At 43.6% G+C, this 25,325-nt stretch overlaps 1 long non-coding RNA gene across 1 annotated transcript in view; it reads right to left on the bottom strand.

The window, feature by feature from the left end:
• Window positions 1–3,319: 3,319 nt before the first annotated feature.
• Window positions 3,320–25,325, bottom strand: part of LOC309653465 — a 38,762-nt gene continuing 16,756 nt past the window's right edge. Inside the window, exons 2-3 of the long non-coding RNA XR_014259200.1 lie at window positions 8,711–9,068; window positions 3,320–3,489 (exon numbers count right to left, since the gene is read on the bottom strand). This is a non-coding gene — a long non-coding RNA (uncharacterized lncRNA). The remainder of the gene's footprint in view (window positions 3,490–8,710; window positions 9,069–25,325) is intronic.

Below are 25,325 nucleotides of genomic sequence, written 5' to 3'. Positions count from 1 at the left end.
TTTTCTTTCCCTTGAGAGATATTTAAGGCCTTTAAATGCCATTCTGTGCACACAAAACTTAAAAATGGTCTGACACGGGGGAAAATTGGCAAACGTATAGTTCACAATCTGTTACCGTCACGTGAAGCCAGATTCAGTAAAAGCTCCACTGGCTCCTTCTTCCAAGCCAGGTTATGCAACGTCTTAAGATCCTTAAAATCGTCTGGGGACTTGTCTGAGAGAGGAAGAAGGGGGAGCCATGAGGGAGAGGAAGACAGGATTTGGTTGCCACGTGTAAGTTTTTTCTGGGGGGGATGGGTCGTCGTGGGTGTAGCACATGTTTGGGTTTAGTAAGCTATACCATTTCAGTCTAAAGAGCAAGAAGTCTCTGGCATTTTAACTATCTGGGCTTTGCAAATTGGGAAGGAAAAAAAAAACAAAAGGCATCCTATGAACCTGAGAGTTTCTGTAGGGTCTCTGCATCCAGCAGCAGAGCAGTGGACTGGCTTTGCCGGGACTGCCATATCGGAGTAGCACAGACAAGGCTGCTTAAACAACAGGAATTTATTTCCTCATAGTCCGGAGGCCAGAGTCCAAGATCAAGGTGTCGGCAGCATTGGTTTCTCCTGAGGCCTCTCTCCTTGGCTTGTAGACGCCACCGTCTTCTCCCTGTGTCCTCACATGATCTCTCCTCTGCGAGCGTCTGTGTCCTAATCTCCTCTTCTTATAGGGACACCCGTCCTGTTGGGTTAGGGCCTACCCTGATGACTTCATTTTAACTTAATCATCTCTTTAAAGGCCCCCTTTCCAAATATAGTCATGTTCCGGCCTACTGGGAGTGAGGATTGCAGTTTACGAATTTTGGGGAGGACACAACTATGGTCCTAATAGGACTGAGGGCTTCACACAGGAGGAGGGAGAGAGGGTGGCTAAGGCACTCCCACCCCTTCTGCACCCTGGCCTCGGGGTGCCCCGTGGTCTCTCGGCACCTGGGCTGTGCAGTCCGGAGGGAGGAGTGGGTGGAGGAGGTGGGGGACCTGCCCGTGGGTGGTGCAAGGGCAGTGGCTAACTGCCAGACCTGGGCCCTGCGCCCTTAACGACAGCTGCAGTTTTAATTCTCTTTTCTGGGAGATGAGAGGTTTTTAAAAAGAGATTACTTCAGTATTCCACCTTCACCGCAGCCTGTGTGTCATCTGAATATGCTGCTAGGGGTGAATTATTCCCAAGTAATATCTTTTTGACAGGAGTTGTATCTTGTTCATGCTTGGGTCCCCAGAGCTTGCTAGAGAGCTGGGCACCTAGGAGGGAGCCTAAGGTGTATCTGTGCAATGATCATGTGGGTTTTCCGGATGTTAATTTAATCTTCATTGATCCTATGTACCAGGAACCACAAAGCCTTCTGTTGTGAAATGATTACTGGTAATTACTGAAAAGAGACAGTTTTGTCTTTCTTCTTTGTTTTAATTGGGAAGAAATATCCCTGCTGTGAATGTTCTGATGTTGCTGGTTTCCTCAAGCCATTCTCAGGAAGGAGATGTCCTAAGGCTAAAAAGTCTGTTGGAGCTTCTGTTTCAGTGGACTTCATTAACACTCGATTCCAGTGCAGGGGTGACTGGAAGGGGTTGGTGATCTCAGGATGCTTTTAAATGTGCGCAGATCAGCCTTGCAGTTCAGCCGTGGCAGTGTCGGCAGAAGCAGAGAGGATACAGTGAACCGCAGACATAATTCTGGAGACGTTTTTACTTGTGATTATCTTGAAATGGTCCTGGAGCACGGGCTGGCTTGGTCACTGGTAGGCGGCTTGTCCTTTGCCTCTGGGGGAAATCCGTCCTGTCCTGGACGCTCCCAGGGCATTGGTGACCTCCCCCAGTATACACTTTAAGGAGCGCAGTGCGTTCTGTCGTCCCCTGAGGCTCTGGGGCAGAAGTTGCTGGTCACTGGGCGAAGCTGAGGGAGCTGGGTCAATCCGGCACCCTTCATGGTCCTGCCAAGCCGAACAATTCTAATCTGCTGCACCGCGCGAGGAGGAATCTACTGTCAGTAAGTCACTAGCAATTATATATCTGGGCTGATGGAAAGCTTTGACCCAAAGTTCCGTTCGGTAATTAATGACAGGCCAAAGGTTGGGGAAAATGGCATCACTCATTCTTTCAGTCCTTTTGCTCCCTTCTAAATTCTTGGGTCTTTTTCCGTGTATGTTGCTTATCTTGTTTGCCTTTGCACTTTATTTGGGAGAGGGCTGGAAAGGAAGTGAAGTGTTTGAAATATAGGAGTAGGAAATGAAAGGAAATTACTGCTTGGTGACAGCACCAAAGAAAGGTGGAGATATCTGTAGTGGACACTGGTGGGTTTTGTCTGCTCCCCTGTCCACCCCCTGTCTTAAGGTTAAAACAAGTCAGGTTTCCTTTAGGGAACACATGGCTACGTGTTCTTTAGGGAACTCTCAGGCCCTGTGATATAAAGCTCCAGGGGTAGACCTGGAGACCAGGCCTGGCCAAACAGCATTTCAAATCCCTTGGCTACAGTGACTGGTTAGGCAGAAGTCTGTGCCCCATGATCTAGAGACTCTAGAGACAGCCAGATGTGGGCTTTTGCTAGAATTTCTAACAAAGAGATTTGTTTGTTTATAAATCCATCTTTATCAGTCCTTGAGACTGAAGACAGCACTGAGGCACTGAGAAACACGGAGCCAAGGAGTGGAGAGAGAAAGACCATAGTAGGTAGCATTTTAGCACCTGGACCTAGCCAAGCCTGAATAATATTCACTTCCTTTTTTTTTTTTTTTTTTTTTTTAAACACAATTTGAGTTGCTCATGCTTGCCATTGGAAAAACACATCCTGGCTTATTAGAATACTAACTAACCTCTGTTTTGTAGAGAATTAAAATGATATTGAATGCTACTTAGAGAGTCACAGAGATTCCCTCCTTTCTTCTTTCACTATGATGTATGATCTATGGGCATAAAAATGCATTCAAGATCCATATGTTTTACTGAATAATAGAAAAGGAACAATCAGCGATCACTCAAGTCACGAAAGAGAACACGGCCAGTGCTTCCGTCATCACCACCCATCTTTCCCTACTAGAAGTTACCACTCTTTTGACTTTGGGGATAATCATCTCCTTGCTTTTCTCTGTAGCTTTACTCCACGTCTGCACCCTTAAACAGAATGAATTTTGTATTAATGGGTCGTACGGCGTGTATCTTGGGGGTCTTACATCTGTCACTCACCGTTACAGGCCTGATGTTCCTCTCTCTGCGTAGCTAGAGCTCATTCATTCTCAAGGCTATCAGAGCATTCAGAAGATGACAGTGCCACAATGTATCCATTAGGGAGTATTTTTTGCACCCGATGTTTACAGTAGAGAATTCACTGAAGTCGATCAGTCCAACAGAGCTCATATTGGAAACAAACTGAAATGTTATGTACTGCTCTTTGCGGAAGCCTGATCTTGAATCAGCCCAGCCATCTGCCGTCCTTGGTCCACATCCAAGCTGCTGATGGCTGCTAAAGAAAAATTGCACAACTGAGTGAATTCATGTTACTACAGATCACGATCTTCAACCCCAGCTGGGCCCTCCTGAGAGCGAGTGATTCTGCGAGCCCCTCTTCAGCTTTCTATTCCATCCTCCGGTCCCAACTGCGTCAAAACGACACAGCTTTCTCCCTGCCCTGTCTCGGCATGCTCTCAGCGGATGACCTTGCCTGACGGTGGTCATTAGGTAGAAAGTCATTCATTTCTTAACTTGGCAATGATGACTCTTACTTGCATCCACACCCACCTTCCCTGCCATCTCTGGGGTCCAGCTGCCCTTCTTTCCTGGTAACGCCTCCCCCTGTGCCCTCTCTCCACTTGGTAGCTCTGTTCTTGGCTCCCACTTCCCACCCCCAACCCCGAGTTTGACAATGTCTGTGAAAGGCCTTTGCCTTAATAACCTCATCTTCAGCATCCCTGCCACACTCCTGGGTCTTTTCAGGTCTCATCTGGATTATTACAGTCTTCCTAACTGGTCTGCGTTTTAGTTCAAGCTCTTTTCCTCTACCAAAGTCAGAATAATGTTTCTGAAATGCAAATCTGATTATATGAATCTGTGTTCATTTCCTAGGGCTGCCATAACAAATGACCTGTAACAGGTGGCTGTATTCTCTTACAGTTCTGGAGGCCACAAGTCTGAGATCAAGGTGTCAGCAGGATTGGCTGCTCTGGAAGCTCTGGGGGAGAATCCATCCCATGTCCCTCTCTCAGCTCTGGTGGCCATCAGCCACCTTGGCTTGTGGGCCCACCACTCCAGTCTTTGCCTCCATCTTCACATGGAGTCTTGGTCTCTGAGTTTCGAACCTTCATCTCCTTTCTCTTTCAGGGACACGAGTCATTTGATTTAGGGCCCACTGTGAACCTGGATGATCTCATCTCAAGATCCTTACCTTAATTACATCTGCAAAAACCCTATTTCAAATAAGGTTGCATTCTGAGGTGCCAGGAGTTAGGACTTGGACATATATTTTGGGGGCTGCTGTCTACCTCACTACATGCCTCCTTGCTTAAAATCATCCAATGGAACCCCACTTCTCTTCTGGGTGTGAACTAAACCCCTCAGCCTGGAATACTTTCCCCAGCCTGTGCAGTCTTACCTGCTCTGCTGAGTACCCACATTCCTCCCCCTTTCTTAGTCCCTTCCTCTCTCATGTCTTACTAAGTCTCTGCTCAGCAATGCCCTCCCTCCCTCTGGACTCCCCCATCTTTCTCCAAGTCCACAAAGTGCCATGTGTAGACGCACAACTAATAGAGCACAGAGGTGAAAACCGTCCCCAAAGCCAACCAGTGCAGTAGACTAGAAACGTGTGAAGTTTTATATGGAATGTTTAATCTTAAAAAAAAGAGTCAAAATATACCTACTCTTAAGTTACCTGTTGGTAGGGAAAAAAAAACCCAAAAATCTTCATTAAAGAATTTGATTGCTTATGAAAATGACAACTGCAATTTCCCATTACACAGAAATTACTGATAACTATCGACAAAGAAGGGGAAATATGAGTGTGGCCACGGAATTCGAAGATGTAACTGGTTATTATGATAATATTTAAGTGGAATTCTGTTTGTACCTTAGGGCAAAATAACCGGACTGTGAGGTGAACAGTCTAGATAATCCTGTGTTTTAACAGCATATTTAAATTACAGCCCTGTTTACTTACAGGACTGAATGGCCAGTTGGACCAAAAAAATGTGGTTAGTACGGGTGGCAATTTCTGGAACTTCAGGTCATGAAGGAAAAGCAGATTTGGCATCTGGCAGGTGCCAGCAATGTAGGAACAAGACTTGCCATCAACACTGTGTTATGGATGACGTTTTATGGCTATCTGGTTTTATTCCATTTTTTTATATTTCTATTAAAAATTTTTTTTATTGTGGTAAAATATACACAACCCCAAATTTACCATTTTCACCATCTTTGTACAGTTCAGAGGCATTAAGTACTTTCACAATGATTTTATTTCACCTTCCTGAGGAATGCTAGAATGCATACAGCATAACTTAAAACTGGCTTGAAAGTGCAGACACTTGGCAGTCTGTTCTTTTTTAAACCTATGAGAGAAAGAAATCTTTATGTCCAATAATACATTTGAGAATTTGATAAACTATTTTCTTGATGGCCTCTCACTACAGAGAGAAGAAAAAAACTAGTTTATAAGCCTATGGACATGATGCAGGCTATTGTTTTTTCAGTGCATTTTGTGCTTTCTATTTTGGAGTGAGCTTTCTGGTTTGTAGGATAAAAGAATCTCAAAGTGGGCAAGACGTCAGGAAAATAAGACTAAATCATGGTACCGATCCAAATGGAGAGAGCCTGTGAGAACTTGATGAGTATCCGCGGGATTCTGGAAACCTTTCAAGTCCTCCTAATGCCTTCACTTGTAACTTAGGCTAGAAGCTGAAATAACAAGAGAACTTTGAAAATTCTGATGTCTCCAGATGGGGTGGAGTTATTTCAGTCTTCTGGATTTTGATGTTCATTTGGACATATTAACGTGCACACAATTAAAAAAAATTTTTTGTTCCAACAGATAGATAACCCTCATTCTGCACAAAACATCTTTCGAGCAATCATTAAATAACAGATCGATGAAGTGCTTCGAATCTTCAGCTCAGCAAGTGAATTAATTTGAAAAAGAATGACATAAAGGTTCTCTGTTCTTTCTGTGAGGAAGTTTCGCCCAAATGATTTTTCAAGATGAGCAAAAGAAAAAAAAAATGCATAATTGCAGCTGTCACTAGATCATTTTCTCCTTCATTTTTGGGGTCTATTCTTACTTGTTCGAATTGTGTAGACAGCTTTGATCATGCTGCCGTTGCCAAGCAATTCACTCATCTGCTGAGTCCCCTACTGCCAAACCGAACTGTTCTCTCACCAGACGATACTTTGTTCCAAACAATCCGATTTTCATCCTGTGCTTTGAACTCTGTTACCACTGCCTTAAGAAGAGAGAATACTTTCGGAATTTTTTGACTATAGGAAACAGAACACATGAAGCTTGGTTTTCACAACTTGGATTTTTATGTGGATTCCCAGACAGCTCTCATGTTCAAAAATTACTCTTTGGTCATCTCACTATGTGTTCCCTAATTCTGCATTTCAGTGCTTCCAGAAGGGCTGCCCTCCTTTCCCCTGAAGGCAGAAAGGGCACAGTCACTATCTTTCCCCCCCGCACAGGAATAAGAAAAATTATTTGTAGTCCATTTTTATCATGACTCTTGTGTGGACTCTTTCTTTTCTGTGTAAGGTGTTTCTAGTGCCTTGGTGGAACAACACACTTTTTTTTTTCTTTTTCAAAGCAAAACCTTCTTAAAAGAAAGATTGCTTCTGCGTTTCAACTTGCGGACTCATTGGTTGGTGATCGCATTGCTGACTCGTGCTGAGGGGTGCAGCCTGGGATTCTGCATGACCCCTGGCAGCCCTTGGGCTGGATAAATTTAGCATTAATTGATTTCCCAGGCCAGTGAGTGTGCACACACCAGCAATTTTCAGAACCAATGAAATAATGAAGTGAGGCAACCAAGCTGACTGGAGGGCATCGGAGAGCATCCCCTCCTTTCGCTGCCTCCCACTTGAATTTTTACTGAACAGGAAAATTCAGGGGCCGAGGAATGGGTGGCCAGATAAATTACAGGACACCTAGTTACATGTGAATTTTGGACACACAGCGAATGATGTTTTAATATCAAGTACATCCCAAATATTGCTTGGGATATACTTAGAATGAGCCGAAAGTCTATTATCTCACATTTCACTTGAGTGAAGCTGGAGCCTTCATTGAAAAACTCATTCTTTATTTCTTTTTCTCTTCTCACTTATCATGCCCTTTAGACCTACAGGGACCAAGTGACTATCAAGCTGTTGAACTGTTACTAGTCTGAATTGTTATGTGAGGTAGACTTCTAAGGCTTCATATGAAGAAAAAAAAAAAGATGCCAGCTTCCTAAGACTTTAATATGAAAAGACAAAGTTTCTCATTAATAACTTTAGTTATCAATATTAGGTCATATGTTGAAGTCATACCATTTTGCATCTACTGGGCTAAAATATATTATTAAAATTAACTTGTTTTTAATTTTTAATATGGCTACTAAACCATTTAGGATTATATACGTGGTCTGCATTATATTTCTGTTAGATGACATGGCTTTAAAGCAGGGATTGGCCAACGTGTTTTGTCAAGGGCCGGATAGTGACTCTTGTGAGCTCTGTGGTAGACAGACAGGATCTCTGTTGAAAATTCGCAACTTCATCCGACCTCGACCTCGTAGCCTTTGATGATACGTAAAACAAATGGGTGTGGCTGAGTGCCAATAAAACTTTATTTATAAAAATAGGCGTGGCTTATTTGGCCCAAGGGTGTAGTTTGCTGATCCCTGCTTGAGAGACTTGGGGTTTTTATTTATAATTTTTAAATGAAGTATCTACATGACTCTTAGTCTCATGGTTTGGACAGAGGGAGAAAATACTTGTAAGCGGACAATTTATCTTTCTCAGGGTGGTCTGACTACTAAATCGGAAATTGTTGACGGTTTATTGCTTTTTTTTAATAAGGGAGAAGAAAAAGCACGGGTATAGCCACTCATATGGGGGCTCTTCCTTGTGTCAAAGCCTCCTGGATACCCACCCACACAGGGAAGCGTAGGTCGGCTGTCATCCATTCTGCAGAGGCAGTGAGGGCCCGGGATACACACTTTTTGTCCCAAGTGCTGCAGAAGTGTGAGGGCATGCTTCACCCACAGTCCATGTGAGAAACTGCAACTCCCGCTAACAGATGTTAAAGACAGGAAACAACAGACATGGGGGCTTTCATGCTGGTAAAGCGAAAGGAATTTTTACAAAGGGCTATAGAAGTAGTAAATCCCTTTTCTCACCCAATTAAAATGTTTTATTTACTGAGAGCATGGCATGATGTAATTTTATAAGAACTTACTTCCATGTGATTGGGAAATGCCCTGAAATGTAAAACCTTTCAGGATCACATTAAAAAAAAAAAAAAAAACCAGTGACAGGCACAGATACATTTTGGGAGGTGGGCTGGGGAACAAGAGGCATCAGTCGTGATTGGTAAATAAATGAGGTGCTTATATGTTTCTTTTACTGACGAGGGAGGCTCAGAAGTAGTTCGGGAATAAAATCATCATCCATGAAAGTGTAATCCCAAGAAGTTCATAAATTAAAGTTTGATTTATTACCTGATTCATGCTCTTCTTTTCAGGGCTGAGGGAAACTGGAAACAGTTTATGTCCCTTCAGTTTTGCAGTCCGTGAAATGTGCCTCAGTGACAATGTTTAAGTTGAATTTCCATTTCCATTGTTATTTTTCCTTTTGGCACGGTGTGTAAATGTAATTTCGCTGCAACTGAAGTACTTGCTTAAGTAGCTGGGAACTCCTGTGGGATTAGGTTAGGGCTGGCGATGGGGTGTACTTTTCAGACCTAAGAGCTTTCAGCCTTTGGGGATTCCAGTGAATGGCTTGTACACGAGTGCCTATTTGGGGGAACCTGTTCCATCTCTTGCTTTTCATTACTTTGTCAAAAATCTCGATATTCTCCTGGAAGAAAAGAAAGTAAAATTTAGTGGATACTACTGTGTAATGGGCACTTAATGTAGGACTTTACATATATTTCACTATCAAAATTACCCTTTGACTACTAATAAGATACAAAATCTATAGTAATATAAAACATACAAAATACTTGGTAATATAAAGTAATACAATACCTTTAAAAATAGTCCATTTTATTCTCTCCCTAAACCGTATATCATTAAAACTGCTTTCCAAGTGATATAAATTGAGGCACAAATCATCAGTCTAATAAGTTCTAAATCATCTGTTGCCTTTTAGAAATTGTTGGTGGGAATCTTTGTTTTAACACAGCTGCCACTAACAAAATAATGCCAGGATTTGATAGGGGCAACTGCGTTAAGCTACTCCAGGAATGCAATGTACTGAATGTTGATGTCCTCCTCCTAAATTCGTATGTTGAGATCTAACTCCCAAGGTAGTGGTATTTGGAGGTGGGGCTTTTGACAGGTAATTAGGTCATGAGGCTGGAGCCCTCATGAATGGGATTAGTGCCCTTATAAAAGAGACCCTAGAGACTTCCCTCTCCTCTCTTGTCATGTGAGGACACAGGGAGAAGGTGCCTTCTATGAACCAGGAAACAGGCCCTCACCGGATACCAAATCTGCTAGCACCTTGATCTTGGACTTCCCAGCCTCCAGAACAGTGAGAAATAAATGTCTGTTGTTTACAAGCTGCCCAGTCTATGGTACTTTGTTAGAGGAGCCCAAAGGGACTAGGCCAAGGGACTTCCCCTTAAAATGATAGACCCTAATGGGTCCTAGGGCCGGGGGGTGTGTTTCAGCTGCAGTGGGTGTGGGTGTGTTGCCTGCAGGTCAGTGCCAGGGGTCTCACCTGGACGGCTGTCTCCGCCTTGCCCAAATGCCACCACAAAAGCAGCCTGCCCCCAGACCTGTCCCGTACCCCTCCAATGTAGTGAGTCTCCACAGCAGCAGGAGGCCGCCACACCTGCCTGGCCACTGACACCTGTGCCCACTCAGTGGATTCTAGGAGCTTCCGACGTCAGTACAGAATGTGCTTCCAGAGCCTTTACAGAAGTCTGAGATTCAGTTAAGAATCATGCCCTGCATTTGGCTATGACTTTGTAATCTCCTTTAATCTAGAACAGTCTGTCTGCCTTCAGTTTTTCTTTTATGCCACTGACGTTTTTGAAGAGTCCTGGCTTGTTGTCTTCTATAATGTCCCATGGTCTGTATTTGTCTGCCTGTCTCCTCATGATTCCATGCAGGTTGGACAATTTTGGCAAGAACACTGAAGAGGTGTTACTGTGTCCCTTTCATTGAGTTATACCGGGGGATCTAATGCTCAAGTTGACTTTTTACTGCTTTTGCTGAGCTTGGTTAGTTGGTTAGGGCTGCGCCCACTCAATATCCTTGTCATGCAAGCACCTTCTTTCCTGTGTAAGGAATGAGTCAATGGGGGGCAGGGGGGTGATATTTTGGGACTGTGAAGATCTGTTCACACCCATCCCCTAACTGTTCCTGTTTGAAGTACTACACTGCTGGTTACAGAATGGTGAATTACTAATTTGATCATTTCTTTTATAAATTATTCTTTTTTCATTTCCCCTTCAGCTTTATTAAGATATAATTGACACATTAACACTGTGTGAGGTCTTCTGCAAGTTCTTAGCTAAAATTCTCTAAGAAGAAGAGCTTGACTTCTGTACCCCAACTTTTGTGCATCATTAGAGCCTCATGGTTTTTTTTCTTTTTTTGGTAATTGTTGTTGTTGTTGTTGTTGTTTTGGTTACATGTGTAGTAATCAATTAGCATTATTATTCTTTTGGATGCTCAAACTGTCCCCAAATTGGCCAGTGGGAGTCCTTTTGGCCACCATCAATATTAAAAGGCAGATTCCTGCCCACCCCAAGCCTCCTACATGTGACGTGGTTAAAAGAACTATATATGGAATTGATGTTTTTGATATTACTGTGTTTTCATGCCTTAGCCAGAATTTACAGCATTTAATTTGTCAAAGATTAACATCTTGGGCAAAGTTGACCTGGACCACAGGGAAATTTTGTGTTGATAAAACACTGTGGTTTACCTATTTAAGTCAAGACTCAAGTTTGCTGAAAATTTTACGACAGCAGAAATTCACTGACCAACCCCAAAATGTTTACATCAACATATGAGACAAAGCCCCAGCTCTTAGTGGTTTGAGAAGAAAGGCATTTTTTAAAAAAGTCACAGCAATCTACAAATTTCAATTGGATACAAATACTTCTTGTGGTATTTCCAGTGTGTGTGCATTACTCCACTGTAGGTGGTGCGTGTCCGTGTGTGTGTGTGAGAGACACTGCTCCAATGAAGACAGTGTGCATGTTTGTGTGTGTCCACTTCTCCACGTATGTCCCTCTGTGTCTGTGTATGTGGCCGTGCATGTGTACAATGCTCCATCTGAGATAGCATGTCAGTGTGTGTGTGCGGGCACATGTGTGTGCTTCACTGTAAGGTACTTCAGCTCATGAGAAGCTCCTCGGCTCTGGATGATGATGATCTCAATTCACTTTGTAAAAGTAATTTCACTCTTTCCTGCATTTCTTTCGTGCACAAGGTCACTGAATATGATTTCTCTCAAATTTTATGAAAAAATGTTCTTCCCTTACTGTTATTGAGGGGCTGTTTCTTTGTATTTGCATATCCCTGATGCAACACAGGGGCACTTCTGCCGCCTGATATGCACACTTCACAAGCTGAGCCTGAATCTAATGAAATGATTGAGGTTAGCTTCCATGAGGCAAAAATCTTCGGTCTAAACTCATCTTAGAACTGGAGTAAAATGAATCTGGGAAAAATTACTCAGAGCTGCTTGTGTGGTTCCCGTTGCAGTCTCTTCTGAGACAGGGAGGTGGAGGGAATCATGAGTTCGGTAATGTATTACAGAAATGTGGCCTTGTTTGTGCTTGATTATGTTGATAGCAGTGTAATTTAGTGCAGAGTATGAGCTGTGTTAGAAATGTTAAAGCTTCTGATACAGCCAAGATTTTCCCTTTGCTTCCTTGTTCATCAGGCTCAAAAAGCACTAGAACCTTTTGCTAAGTTAGTGAAATATCAAGAGGAAAAACTACAGCATGTAAAAATAGCAAGAGAATAGAACAGTAGGTCAGAGAGTTAAAATACGTTTTGCAATCGAGTATGTGCAACCTTCCTTTTCTTTCCAAAGATCCTTTGTGGTCTCTTTCCCTGGGTTTCCACTGCATCAGGGAGGGGAGGCCATGTGATGGTGCAGTAACTGACAACCCCAGGGACTGACGACTCAGCTTTTTTCTTGCTCTTGCTACATGTCACTGCAAGTTGGCCAGAGGCCTCTGCTACAATGGTCACGTGGAGACTGAAGTTGATGGAGACAGGGAGGTGGGGGGGGGGGGAAATGACAACCCCACTGTAAAGCATCCCCCTGAAATGTCATGTTTCTCACTTTCATGGGGGAAACAAGTCACAGGGCCAGACCTGAGTTCAACGAGGTGGGGATGTTTCATCCTTCCTCAGGGAGTACTGCTCACCTTGAAATACGGGTGAGCACTACTGCAGATACCACATTAGTTATCAGGATCTAACACACTGAAGGGCTTGAAATATATGACATAATCATGCCAACGGCAAGCCTGTTCCATCCAGGTTAGTAACAAATACCCTACATTTAAGGTGTGCTGAGAAGCCAGACATAATATGCTCTAAACCATGATGTCACCCCCATCGTCTTTGCTCATTTTTTCCCCGTGAGTGATCAAATACTTGGACTTCTTTGAATATATCTTAGTATCTAGGTCCTAAATGTTTCACTCGTGATTTTTTGTAAGAGGTTGTTTATTTTTGTTTGTTTGTTTTTTAAAGGAGGGGGAATTACCTTCTAAATATAGAAGGAATAGATTTTCATTGTTAAGAATTTAGGAAATGCAGAAAAAGATTAAAAAATAATAAAATATGCTATCAGAGACTTTCAGTTTAGGGGACACACACACAGAGCACAGAAGCCACTGAATTAGAACAAACAAAAAAGACAGCCCATTTTAAAGGAATTTGTATTCCTTTGATTATTAAAAAGGTTCTGAACATTTTCCCACCGGATGTTTAGAACTGTATGTATAATGTTTATTCTCTTACGTTTTCCTGTTCTTTTCTGTGCAGGGCTATTTTGAGTGTGACAGAAACCCAATTCTAAGTGGCACTGGTGACAAAGAGTATTGGCTCAAGTAAGTGAGGACAGAGGTGCAGGTGGTTTCTGGAGCAGCTGGAAACAAGGATTTCAGGCCACCGGTTCTCACGGACATGCCTCATCCATCACCTCTGTTTCCTTTGTTAGGCTGGCTTTGTTCTGTCCCACTTGAGCTGCTTCCCCTGCCTAGCAGTGGACATGGAGGCCAGGGTGTCCCAGGCTTAGGTCGTTGGCTATCCCAACAGGGAGGGATTCCGTCAGACCCAGTGGACCTGGCTTGGTCCCAAAGGGCAGCTGTGGGATCAATCAATGGTGGATGGCTTGTTGGAACCAGATGGTTGGGATGGGAGAGGTGGGTACCAGAAAAGGGGTGCTTGTTCCACGAGAAAGGAGGGGCACTGGGCATGCTCTTCACCACTTCACCTTATAAGAAAGAATTTTTCACTTAAACAAATGCTACATTAACACGTATTAGCTGCTGGATTATCAAATAATGTATGGCAAGGTAAGGTCCATCTCACGTGTCACTTGCAGATGCCTCCCAGAGGTACGCATTACTGGTTGGTGTATGCCCTTGTCAATCATTTTCTGTGCACTTATACAGGTATCTATGTGTAGAAGCCCTCCAGATCTGACTAGGTGTTTTGGGGGAGATGTGAGTGGATGATGGGTAAGTTTCCTAGGCCTGCTGTAACGAAGTACCACAATCTGGGTGGCCTAAAACAACAGAAATGTATTGTCTTGAAGTTCTGGAAGCCAGAAGTCCAAAATCAAGGTTCTGGCCAGGCCATGCTCCCTCTGAAGCTTCTAGGGGAGGATCCTTCCTTGCCTCTTCCAGTTTCTGTGGTTTGCCGTCCATCTTTGGCTTTCCTTGGCCTGGAGATCACTCCGGTCACATGGCCACCTTCTCCCAATGTGCCTTCACATCATCTCCCTCTGTGTGCATCTGTCTCCGTGTCCATATTTTCCCCTTCTATAAGGACACCAGTCATATTGGATTAGGACCCAGCCTAATCACTTCCATTTAACTTGGCTACCTTGATAAAGACCCTATTTTAAAATAACGTCACATTCTGAGGTACTGGGGGGTTAGGACTTGTCTTTTTGGGGGGACAAAATTCAGTCCATGACAAGTTAAAAATATGATTTCAAAAAAACTCAGCGGTAACTTCATGTACATATTGCTTTGCAAGTTGTTTCTTTTGGGTGAAAATAATCTTGGAGTGCTGTCAACATCAATACATTCACTTCTGCTTCATCCTACATAATTGCTGCACAGTTTCTATAGTGTGGCCTTTTGACGTACAGTCTTGTGAACAACTGCAAGTATTTCGCTAAGGTGAACATCAAGAATTTTAATTGTGGGGTCAAAGGGCCTGTGTACTTAATCTTAATAGATGTTGTCAATTGCCCTTCAGAATCCCCCCAGCCACCCCCAAAATGATCAGGGCTCAAGGGTACCTTGTCCACCTATCTTCACTAAGACTGGATATGACTCACTGTTTCACTCAGTTTTTTCCCAAACTGAAATGGTATTTCGTTATGTTTTTAATTTCACTATTTACTAGTTAGGTTGAATATCTTTTCACTCTTTTTTCAGCTTTGTCTATTTCCTGCTCTGTAAAGCAGCAATTTGTAGCCGTTCCTTTTCAGTTTGTTCTACTGAACTGTTGGTGGCTTTCCCACAGATTTGTGACAGTTCTTTAGGTATCAAGCACATTAACCTCTTTGTTATTTTTTTTGCAATGTTTTCCCTTATTGTCCTTTTAAAGATATTTTAAATATAGTAAAATCTATAGACCTTTTCCGTGTGATTTCTCCTGTTGCTTTTATGCATCGCAGTTCTTTGCACAGACTTATATGGCTTCGTTGTCAACATCTAGCATTTTCATCTGTCTGGCTGAGTCCTAACTCTGGTGGTCTCAAGGGACAAGATCAGAGTTTTGGCAGACTTTTTCTGAAAAGGGCCTGATTGTAAATATTCTAAGTTTTGAGAGCCATATGGCTCTGTGGCAACGACTTAACTCTGCTGTTGTAGCCGGAAAGCAACCACAGGCAACACCTAAATGAATGGGCGTGTCAGTGTTCCAATCGAACATTATTATTATTATTATTTTACAAAAACAGGCAGCAGGCTGTAATTTGCCAACCCTTGGACTAGACATAGGCAAATCTCCTATTCAGCCAGATTATTTAGGCACACCAGCGTCCTTTATTTAGAAACAGTGAACACACAGTAGAGTTGTTACAAAATCAAACGGACCACAATCAATTAATGACTCGCTTCAAAATAGTTTTTTGCACACACGGACTCAACAAATAACATGGTATGCGACTGTACGTAAGCCGTGTTTCCTTCTAGTCATTTGGGTCTGAGATTCCTTCATTTGTCAAAAGACAAACGGATGACTGCAGTGCAAGGGGCCTGATACATGCCTCTCAGGCTGTCTGTCTGAGATTCTATTTTGCAAAGAAAAAGAAATATTGATATGGTTATTCTGCTGACTTGGGAAAACCGGTAGCTTCAGATAAAGAGGATTAGCTGTTGTTTTAGGAAATAAACATCTTAGTGACACAATTAATGTAAAGGCACTTATGGAGTTGATGACATTTCACCACAAATGGACGCTCTTCTTTTAAAACTTTTGCTTTGTTCACTGAATGGTTACAAATGGACGAGACAGCATGCAGCACATCTCCTGCCAGTACCTATGTCAGACCCTGGCCCTTCCCAAATTCTTCTTGGCTTGTCAGGGAGCCCTGAAGAGCCAAAGGTGCTGAGGTTTGGGAGCCTCTAGGTTACGGGTCACCTGGAGTACTGGTAACACACAGATCAGTGCGTCTGCAGATCCTGGTTCCTCCCTGGCTACAGGAGGGGTACCATGCAGCTTGTCAGAGGAATTAGCAAGTTCCCGGTCCCACGTTAGTCTCCTGAATCAAACTCTCTGGGGAGTGGTTTCTGGGAATCAGCACTGAGACAAGAACCCTCTGTGATCCTTCTGAGGTACCCTTACCACCTGAGAGCCCCGCACGTGAGGTTTCATGTCCCACAATTAACTTGCCGTGACTCTAATCAACTGCAGGAGATATCCACTCGAATTATCCATTTTAATGTCCAGGGCAAAGAATGTTGGGGATATTTATGTCTCATTCTAGGAAATGACTCAGTGGAAAAACTGACTTTATGTTTTCAACTTAACTCCATCTTCCTGGCTTGGTTATTACAAGCATATCAAAATTCTGTCTCTAAAATGTTCTGATGGTTACTAAGACCAGGACTGTTACTAAAATTAACTCTGATGGTCCAAGTTTTCTTTATTTTACTCCTAATCTCTCTTGGTAATATTAACTTCAAGTTATTTTAGAAAAAACACAACGAAACAAACACAAAACAATCAAGCAAAAATAAACATTTTTTTAATAACATTTTTTAATTGGCATTTTTTTAAAGAAAGAAAATTCTGCACCACTATCCATGATAGAACCAGACTGAGGAGGGGGCAAATGAATTATGCGTGACAATGTTTTTCTCTTGCATGACTCTTTTGATCATATTTTCTTAGTAGTATTGCTTCAAAGGGAAATCATATTGCTTGCATGTTTAACGTCACCTCGCGTAAATTAAATTGGCCTGGACTTGTTAAAGTACTTAGAGACTCTGTTATAACACAACACGTTTTCTTAAATATTTGTGTTTTCATCTGTCTTCGTAATTGGGCTCTCAGCTGCCAGAGGGCAGCTCATGTCTTATTTGTCTTTCTGGAGCCATACCTGGCATGACATCTGCCCTTAACATACATCTTCTGAAAGCTTGATGTTTGTGTGGAAGAAGGATCATCTTCGTGGAAAATTCCAGCTGATCTGCACATTAGCTACCTTTGATTTAAAAGCGTGTTTCTCCCACTTAGAGATGAGATGAACACTTTGATTTGTTATCTAGTCTACATCTTACAAAAATCCAGATGCTAGAGTCTGACTGTGTATCTTTTATACAACCTGCGTTTCCGCAGTGCTGGAGCACCTCCACATTACTTTGCCTACATCAAATTTGGGTGTTTGAATGCCAGCCGATTAGAGCTGATTTTGAACTCTCCTACTTTAAAAACGTTTTTTTTTGGTCTTGAGAGCGTTCACTTTCTGGTTCCCAATAGTTTGATTTGTCTTTCAATTCTGGTGGGCTAACAGCCTCAGAGATGTTTTTGTTTGTGCCATTATTTAGAGAAGGGGAAGAAATGACCGGATCTTATTTACAATCTCTGTCCGATAAAGATTGCTTTGCCATAAAAGAAGCAAACAATAAAAAACTAGAAGTACAAGACATTGGGTCTTAAAATCATCACACTAAATAAAACCAAAACAAAACAGCTCAGTTCTGGACTCTTGACTCAGGGCTCAGCCAGCTGCAGGTATCTCTGTCAAGGACAGAGGCAAGGAGTCGACTTCCTGGTGAATTTTCAAGTGAGTGCGTAAAATAATTTTCAAAAGTCAAGTTTAGGGCTTCCCTGGTGGCGCAGTGCTTAAGAACCCGCCTGCCAATGCAGGGGACACGGGTTTGAGCCCTGGTCTGGGAAGATCCCACATGCCGTCGAGCAACTAAGCCCGTGTGTCACAACTACTGAGCCTGTGCTCTAGAGCTCATGAGCCACAACTGCTTAGCCTGCGTGCCACAACTACTGAAGCCCACGTGCCTAGAGCCCGTGCTTCGCAACAAGAGAAGCCACTGCAATGAGAAGCCCGTGCACCCCAACGAAGAGTAGCCCCAGCCTGCCAAAACTATAGAAAGCCCGCATGCAGCAACGAAGACCCAAAGCAGCCAAAAATAAATTAAAAAAAAAAAAAAAAAAAAAGTCAAGTTTAAAATTCCCTGTTTAACTTTCTATAAACCTTCTGGCTCATCTGTTGCACAAACACCATCAGCAGATCCCTCTTCCAAACAATAAAAATACCTCTATTCTCCTGATAAAATCTTACTTCAAGTAAGTTGAAGGGACTACAGCTTTTTTTTTTTTCCTGGAGTACTTTCTTTTTCTGCTTTACCCTTTTCTTATTTGCTTATCGAGGTACAATTTACATGTAGTAAAATTCATTCTTTTTCAAGTGCGTAGTTCAGGAATCTTCAAACTATATACAACTTGTGGGTCCAATCTAGCCCACTGCTTGTTTTTGTAAATAAAGTTTTATTGGAACATGGCCACTCCTACTCATTTACATATTGTCTATGGCTGCTTTCACGCCACAATGGCACACCTGAGTAGTTGCGGCAGTCTTGGTCTGCAAAGGCAAATATATTTGCTCTCCAGACCTATACATAAAGTCTACAATCTTGGCTACAGTTCTACGAATTTTGACCAGTTTAACAGTCACGTAACTACCACCACAATTAAGATTTTAAAAATTTCCACTGCCCTTAAAAATTGAGGAAGCTTCAATTTGAGGTAAGAAATGATTTTAGAGAAGTAAAATTTTATTCTACATTTAACACGGACTTGAGGTTTTTAACATTTTAAATCCCTACATACACACAATATACTGGACATTTGTGGTCTGTCTTTCCGGCAGTGACTTCCCACTTCTCCACCTGATGGAACCCTGATTTCCTGTTGAGGAATTTAGCCCTCCACTGTTTTCATGTCTGACATGTGTGTGGGCTGGATCCCAGCTGAAGCCCCTTCTATGCTTGCTGGTCCCAGTGATGCATCCAGGGGTTGGCATATGACAGAGTCAATAGGATGCAAGGGCTTCGGGGAAAGGAAAGCCTTACCTGCCCTTGGGTGCTGCCTGAAAAGATTCTTTGCTGTTGGACTTGAATGAGGAAGCATCCTGAATGCCTGGCACCCACCAGGGCCCACAACGAAGGTTTAGTGTGGAAGTGAAACTATGGCTGTCTGGGCAGAGCTGAGAACTGGAGAGAAAAACCAGATTGTGGTCCTGTTGATTTTTTGAGCCCAGATTCAAGTCTTGTCTCTCACTAGCTTTACTGCTGGACTGCTCCAGTAAGCTCCCTTGAGTGTGGAAGTTGGTTGGAAAAGGGATCTGTTATTTGTAACTGAATGAGCTCTTATTGATGCCCACTGTGTAACACTCAGGGAATTATGGAAAACACCTGATACACACATCTATGCCATAAGTTGAGGATTTTATACTACTACTTAGCTTTCTGGGAACAGGACTTGCCTTGTAATCTCTAATCTTTTAATCAAATTCTCATTCTTTCCTTTACCTACTATTTATTGGGGAACTGCAATGAGGCAGGAGACCTCATAGTGGCCAAAATGGACAGTCTTTACTTTGAGAAAGTGCACATTCCAGTGGGTTTACAGCCCCAAACCCCAAAGGTGCACTAGTCAGGTAGCCCTGAGCGCTACGGAGAAAGATGGAAGAGGGGATGGTTGGATTTTATAGAGATGGCAGAGAAGGTCTCCCTGAGAAGGCAACATTGGAGCAGAGCACTGAATAAAGGGAGGGAGCCTGTTCCAGGCAGAGAGAACAGCAAGTGCAAAGCCCTGGATAGGAGTGTGCTGCCTTGGCTGACAAATAGGCAGGTGCAGACGGGTGGGTGGGTGCCGTGGGAGAACAGCTGAAAACAAGGGTAGAGAGACACTCTTGGCGCTCAGGGCTAATGGCTCAACATGGAACCACTGGCAGCAAAACAAGCATTTGGGAAATGAGTATTGAGGGAAAAAACTGTCTTAACCGAAGTGCAATCGATGCCTTGTGGATTAACCTTAGGCACTGTGGCAAGAAGGGGATCTCTTTTGGGGAAGGGCGAGCTTTGGAGACCTCTCAAGTTGGGTGGCATAGACTTAAAGGTTGGGGCAAGCTGGTGTGGGCTTCCCAGGTGTAAGGATGCTTGGCCTGTGCAGGTTGAGGCGGGGAGGCGGGGGTGTGTGTGTCTAGTGCACCTCCTCCTGTTCCCCGTGGCCACGCAGCTGATGACGGGAGGGAGCCCGGCAGTTTTGCAGAGTCCCCCGCCCTCCCCTGAACCACCTGACACCTCAGCAGCCTCCTCTCTGGTCTGCATTCGAATTGCCAGTTGTTTGCTTTGATATCTTATGGAAATGCTACCCGACAGACCTGCAGAGTCCCAGGGCCTGTTTCACTGAAAACACAGCAAAACGCGCTGACAGTCAGGTCTCCAGCTTTGTGGGGGAAACTTGCAGGGCTGCTCTAAGCCTGATGAACAGGAGCTCCAAGGGAATGCCTGTGATTTAAGTCCAACGGGGAGACTTCACATTTTCCAGGCTCTAAGCGTTTGCACCAAGGTCATAACATCCTTGCTATATTCTTTGCTTGAAATGTAATGAACAAAGACTCCTGGTCCAAGCATCCCGCTGTACCTGTGCTTTGTGAGTGCTTCCTCTGGCTGAGGACCCAAGAAGATGATGCCACCTCCACCGTAAAGGGGTTGGCGTCTAGTTGGGAGAGGCAGATAAAACAAGCCAAGAACTGCTGTGTCCCTGTTTAAAAGAGGTGGCTCGAAGAGATGTGAAGAGGGCCCCTCACTCCCCAGTCCTGCATTTGGGAGAGTGGGGTGGGCTCGGGTAGGATGGGGGTGTGTTGGGGAAACTGGCAGCAGAGGAGCTGTCTGAAATGGAGGTTTAAAACAGTGAGATATAATAATAACCCTACCAGAAAAGGCCTCCCCAAATGCACACTTCAGTAGTTTTTAGTACAAAGTTGGTCCTTGAACGGCAGGGGTTTGAACTGCACAGGTCCACTTCTACACGGAATCTTTTCAATAAATAAGCGCTCCAGTACTACAAGGTCCACAGTTGGTTGACTCCTCGGACGCTGAACCACATATACAGAGGGATGACCGTAAAGTCCCACAGGGTTTCAGACTGTGTGGAGGTCTGGCAGCCCAACCCCTGTGTTGTTCAAGGGTCAGCTGTACTCACAACGTTGTACAACCATCAGCACTATCCCCCTTAGAACATTTTCATCACCCTCCAAAAGAAACCCCATCTCCACCAGCAGTCACTTCCCGTTTCCCTCTGCCCCCGGCCCCTGGCAACCCTAAGATACTTTCTGTATCGAGATGCACCTAGTCTGACTATTTCATATAAATGGAATCCTACAATATGTGGCTCTCGTGTCTGGTGTATTTCCCTGAGCATAATGTTCTGAAGGTTCATCCATGCAGTGACATGAATCAGTACCTCATTACTTTTTAAGGCTGAATAATGTTCCATTGGACGGATATGCCACATTTTGTTTATCCAGGTATCAGCTGATGGACATTCGGGCTGCTATGAACATTCATTCGTGTGTGAGTTTTTGTGTGCACATATGCTTTCAGTTTTCTTGGGTAAATACAAGAAGTGGAATTGCTGGGCTGAAAGGAGGTTTGAAACTGAGTGAGATTGGGCGTTTGTTTAAAAGGAAATATCTGGTGCAGAGGGAGAGAGACGGAGGAAGGGAGTGTCTGTGTGACTAATTTTTTGCTTTTAGTTACTCCTTAGAACAGAGGTGATAAATATGATTATTTCTGGGAAGTTCTTTAATCCAGGAGTAAAGAATTTTATAGCTGCTACCAAGTGAAAAGTCTCAGGTCAGCCTGACGTAGAGCACCCCAAAGAGCGTTAGCTGGGCTGGTTCTCGGATTTCGTGGACTTGACTTTCCTATGGCGCCCTCATGGCTCTGTGGGTGTTTGAGAAGAGTCTTTTCGAGGAACACACACGCTTGATGTTCTGCTCTGCTCTCCCTCTGGACACGTGTAAATATGGCAGACTACGCCACGTCAAATGGCACCAAACTTCCCCACGGAGCTGTAGGAATGGGGAGGTTATATCTGCAACTGTTCATTTAGAGCACAGGTGACAGTGCTAGGGAAATCCTCAGTCTGTCTTCTTCTCATTTCTGCAAACCAGGGATTCCTTTCCCTTCTTTCTGCAGGGCTGATGAAACCAAGCAAACAGAAGAACACCTTGAGAGGCCAATCCTGTTTGTGGCAATCACTTGGCTGGAAGGAAAGGAGAAGTGAGGAACACGCCTTGAAGGCGTTCCTCACTGATGCATCTTAATTGACAGTGTTTGTCAATGAAAATCCTCCCTAGTCTGTCCTTAGGTCACAGTGAGGACGCCCATAAATGAGTGCTATAGTTTAGGACTCGCCCATGGATTCACACTTTCCTCGTCCTCTGTTCTCAGAATTCATGAGTGAAAGAATAAGCAAACTAATTAGTCAACCATCATCTGGAAACTCGCAAACACAGGCTTTAGCATGAATCTTCAAATTCTGGATCTAGTACATTGTAACGGTTTTCATGCTTATCACAGTTTAGGGGAGTCTTTTCCTTTCTCTCGATTATTTCTGACGCCTTTGCCCAGTACAGTGATGGGACTGCATGGGAATGAAATCATTTCTCTTGTGTGGGACTGTGGAGTGAGTGCCATTAAGAGAATGTTACACCACAGACGCTGTGTAGCAACAGCTGCATGGATGGAAAATTCCAGAGTCTTTTTTGTTGCAATGTTTTCCATTTTTATACGTGCAAGGAAATGTGTGCTTAACTGAACTCAGCTGTTTGAAAATTCACAGAAAGTATGAGATAATACCTGTCTTTGCCATTTAAGCAATTTTAAGTAATGGCAGAAAAGATGTGCTTCATTTAAAAGAGTTTATGAAATATGTATTTTGTGGCCACTACTGTGCGAAAACTGAGGGGGGTTTAAAAACTGGAGTGTTTAAATTCTGATGGATACAATGAGACGTGTGTGTCTGAAACAATACAGTTTTTTTGCTTTTTTTTTTTTAAATGATGAGAAAATGAAAGATCACTGTAGAAGACTTTCACGCTTTATGGAAGTAGTAAGTTTTGAGCTGCACTTTTGAGGATGAATAGAGCTTTTTAAAAAACTACTGGAGAATACCTATAGAAAATTGTTTGTACGTGTGTATCTTCAGGGTACAGCTTGCTGACTTTTTAAAACGGAGTACACCCATCTAATCAGCGCACAGATCAAGAACAGAACATTACGGGCACCCTGCAACTCCCCCCGTCCCTGTCCCCTTCTGTCACTACACACCCCCACTTCTTTGAACAGTATGGATTAATTGTGCTCATTTCTGTACTTTCTATACATTGAATGATATCAGCAAAAGGCAGGAAGCATCTATCAGACAGGAAAGAGGGATGCTATTTTGTGTGTGGAGGCCTCGTGATGTCAGATGTGCTGCTGTTGCTGCATGTGCTTTCAGACAGTTTGTTTTCATCCTGTGTAGCGTTCTGTCGTATAAATACACCCCACTGATCCATTCGGTCGTTGTTGGGATTTGTGGTGCTTCCAGTTTTAGGGACCTTTCAACAAAGCTGCTTTAGATATTAAAGCGCACGTCTTTTGGTGAAAATATGTCCCTGTTTCTGTATGTATTTACCCAGGAGTAGGAGTGGTCGGTTTTCGCAGATACCTAGAGACCAGTTTCCCAAGGGGTCATGTCAGTTCACACTCCCACCAGCAGAGGGCGAGGCTCCAGCTTCTCCCCAGCTTTGACCTGGGCAGTCTGATGGGTGTGCAGTCGGGGAGGCCTACAGAGAGCCAGGAAAGTCGGATTAGACAGGGGCTTAGGCACAGGAACTGATGGTCACATCTGCTGGGGAGCAGTGAGAAGCTAGGTGGCTAGGTGATGGGAGGACAGGTGGGCAGGCTTCCCTGACAGCCTGCACAGTTTGGACTTGCTCCCAAAGCAGAAGGAGACAGTGGTACACAGCCAATCTGGTTACTGGGCATCCCACTCAGGGCCTCCGAGGGCTTGCTGTGTTCCAGTCAGAACTCCCTGTTGAATTAGACCTGATTTCCATGCTGCAGAGCTTTACTTCACTCTGCCGCCCATTTCACCCCAAACGCAGCGTCCCTGCTGTGGAGCAGAGCCCTCCTTCTCTGACGGACAGGAACTCGGGTGAAGACCTGGGGTGGGCTTTCTTCTCTGCTCCTCCTTGTCTCACGTCTCACATTAGGAGCTGATCATGAGAGACTCCAGAAAACAGTACAACAACAGAGTCCCCTAGCAGGTCTTAAAGACAGCTTGAGGTTTTTGAGTTTCTTGCTATCTGTCTTTGGCAAAATGTAATAATTTTCAGCCTGACTTAACCTAAATTACTCCAGTACCTTGAGAGTGCCCCCAGCTCAAGACCCTATGGGAAATGGCTCTGGAGCAATGCTGCCAGCACCAGAGCTTCCAGCCACTTGTGGACATTTACATTTCAAATTACTAAATTTAATATAGTCACTACCAACAAATCAATAATTAAAATGAAATTAAATGGAAAACTCAATTCTCTGTCACACGTGCCCCATTTCCAGTGCTCGGTATCCACACCGGCGCGTGGTCACTGTGTTAGCACAGAACGCCTCCGTCACAGCTGAGAGTCCTGGTGGGCGCTGGATGAGATGATAAAATGCTGAAGCACGGAGTGAGGACTGGATTGAACCTGTACACGTGCTATCACATCCCATTTTGGTGGTTGCTATAAAAATGTCTGGTCTTTGATCAAAGCTGCATTGCTGTAGCAACATTATTTGTTCCTGGGTTTTTAAAACTTTCAGTCGTGTCTCATAGACGTTTCCTGCATTTTGTTTCTCTCACACATTATTTATTTTTTCCCTGGCTGTGAAATAAAATCTGGGTGGTTAGGCATTTCCCACAAAGTCAAAAGCCATCGTGAGTTAGTACTACATGTTGATTTACAGTTCATGTGCGAACAAATAACTTGCCCAGAAAAATGCTGTCTGTAATCTAGGCCTCCTCTGCAGCTGAGGTCAGCGGCAGGCTGGGCCACTCCTGTCTGAGGGCCTGCTGCCCAAAACCTCCAGTCGGTCTGGGACGGGAAGCAAAAGGATCAAACAAGACCCTTTTGATTAGGAAAACATTATTTTTGCATGTCCTGGGGATTTTTGCATGTTGTTGAAAAACAGTAATATATTCTGCTTTTCCAGGTATTTTCTTTATCAGACTAAAACAAATTTCTTCTGCGGAGCTTGAGTCAATAAAATTGTAACTCCAAAAGAATCCCCTGCTCCTTCTTCTTTTTTATAAAATTTATTTATCTATTTATTTATGT

Source organism: Balaenoptera physalus (assembly GCF_965194825.1).
Source record: "Balaenoptera physalus genome assembly, chromosome: Y".
Lineage (NCBI taxonomy): Eukaryota > Metazoa > Chordata > Mammalia > Artiodactyla > Balaenopteridae > Balaenoptera > Balaenoptera physalus.
This window is presented reverse-complemented; position numbering and strand designations above follow the sequence as displayed.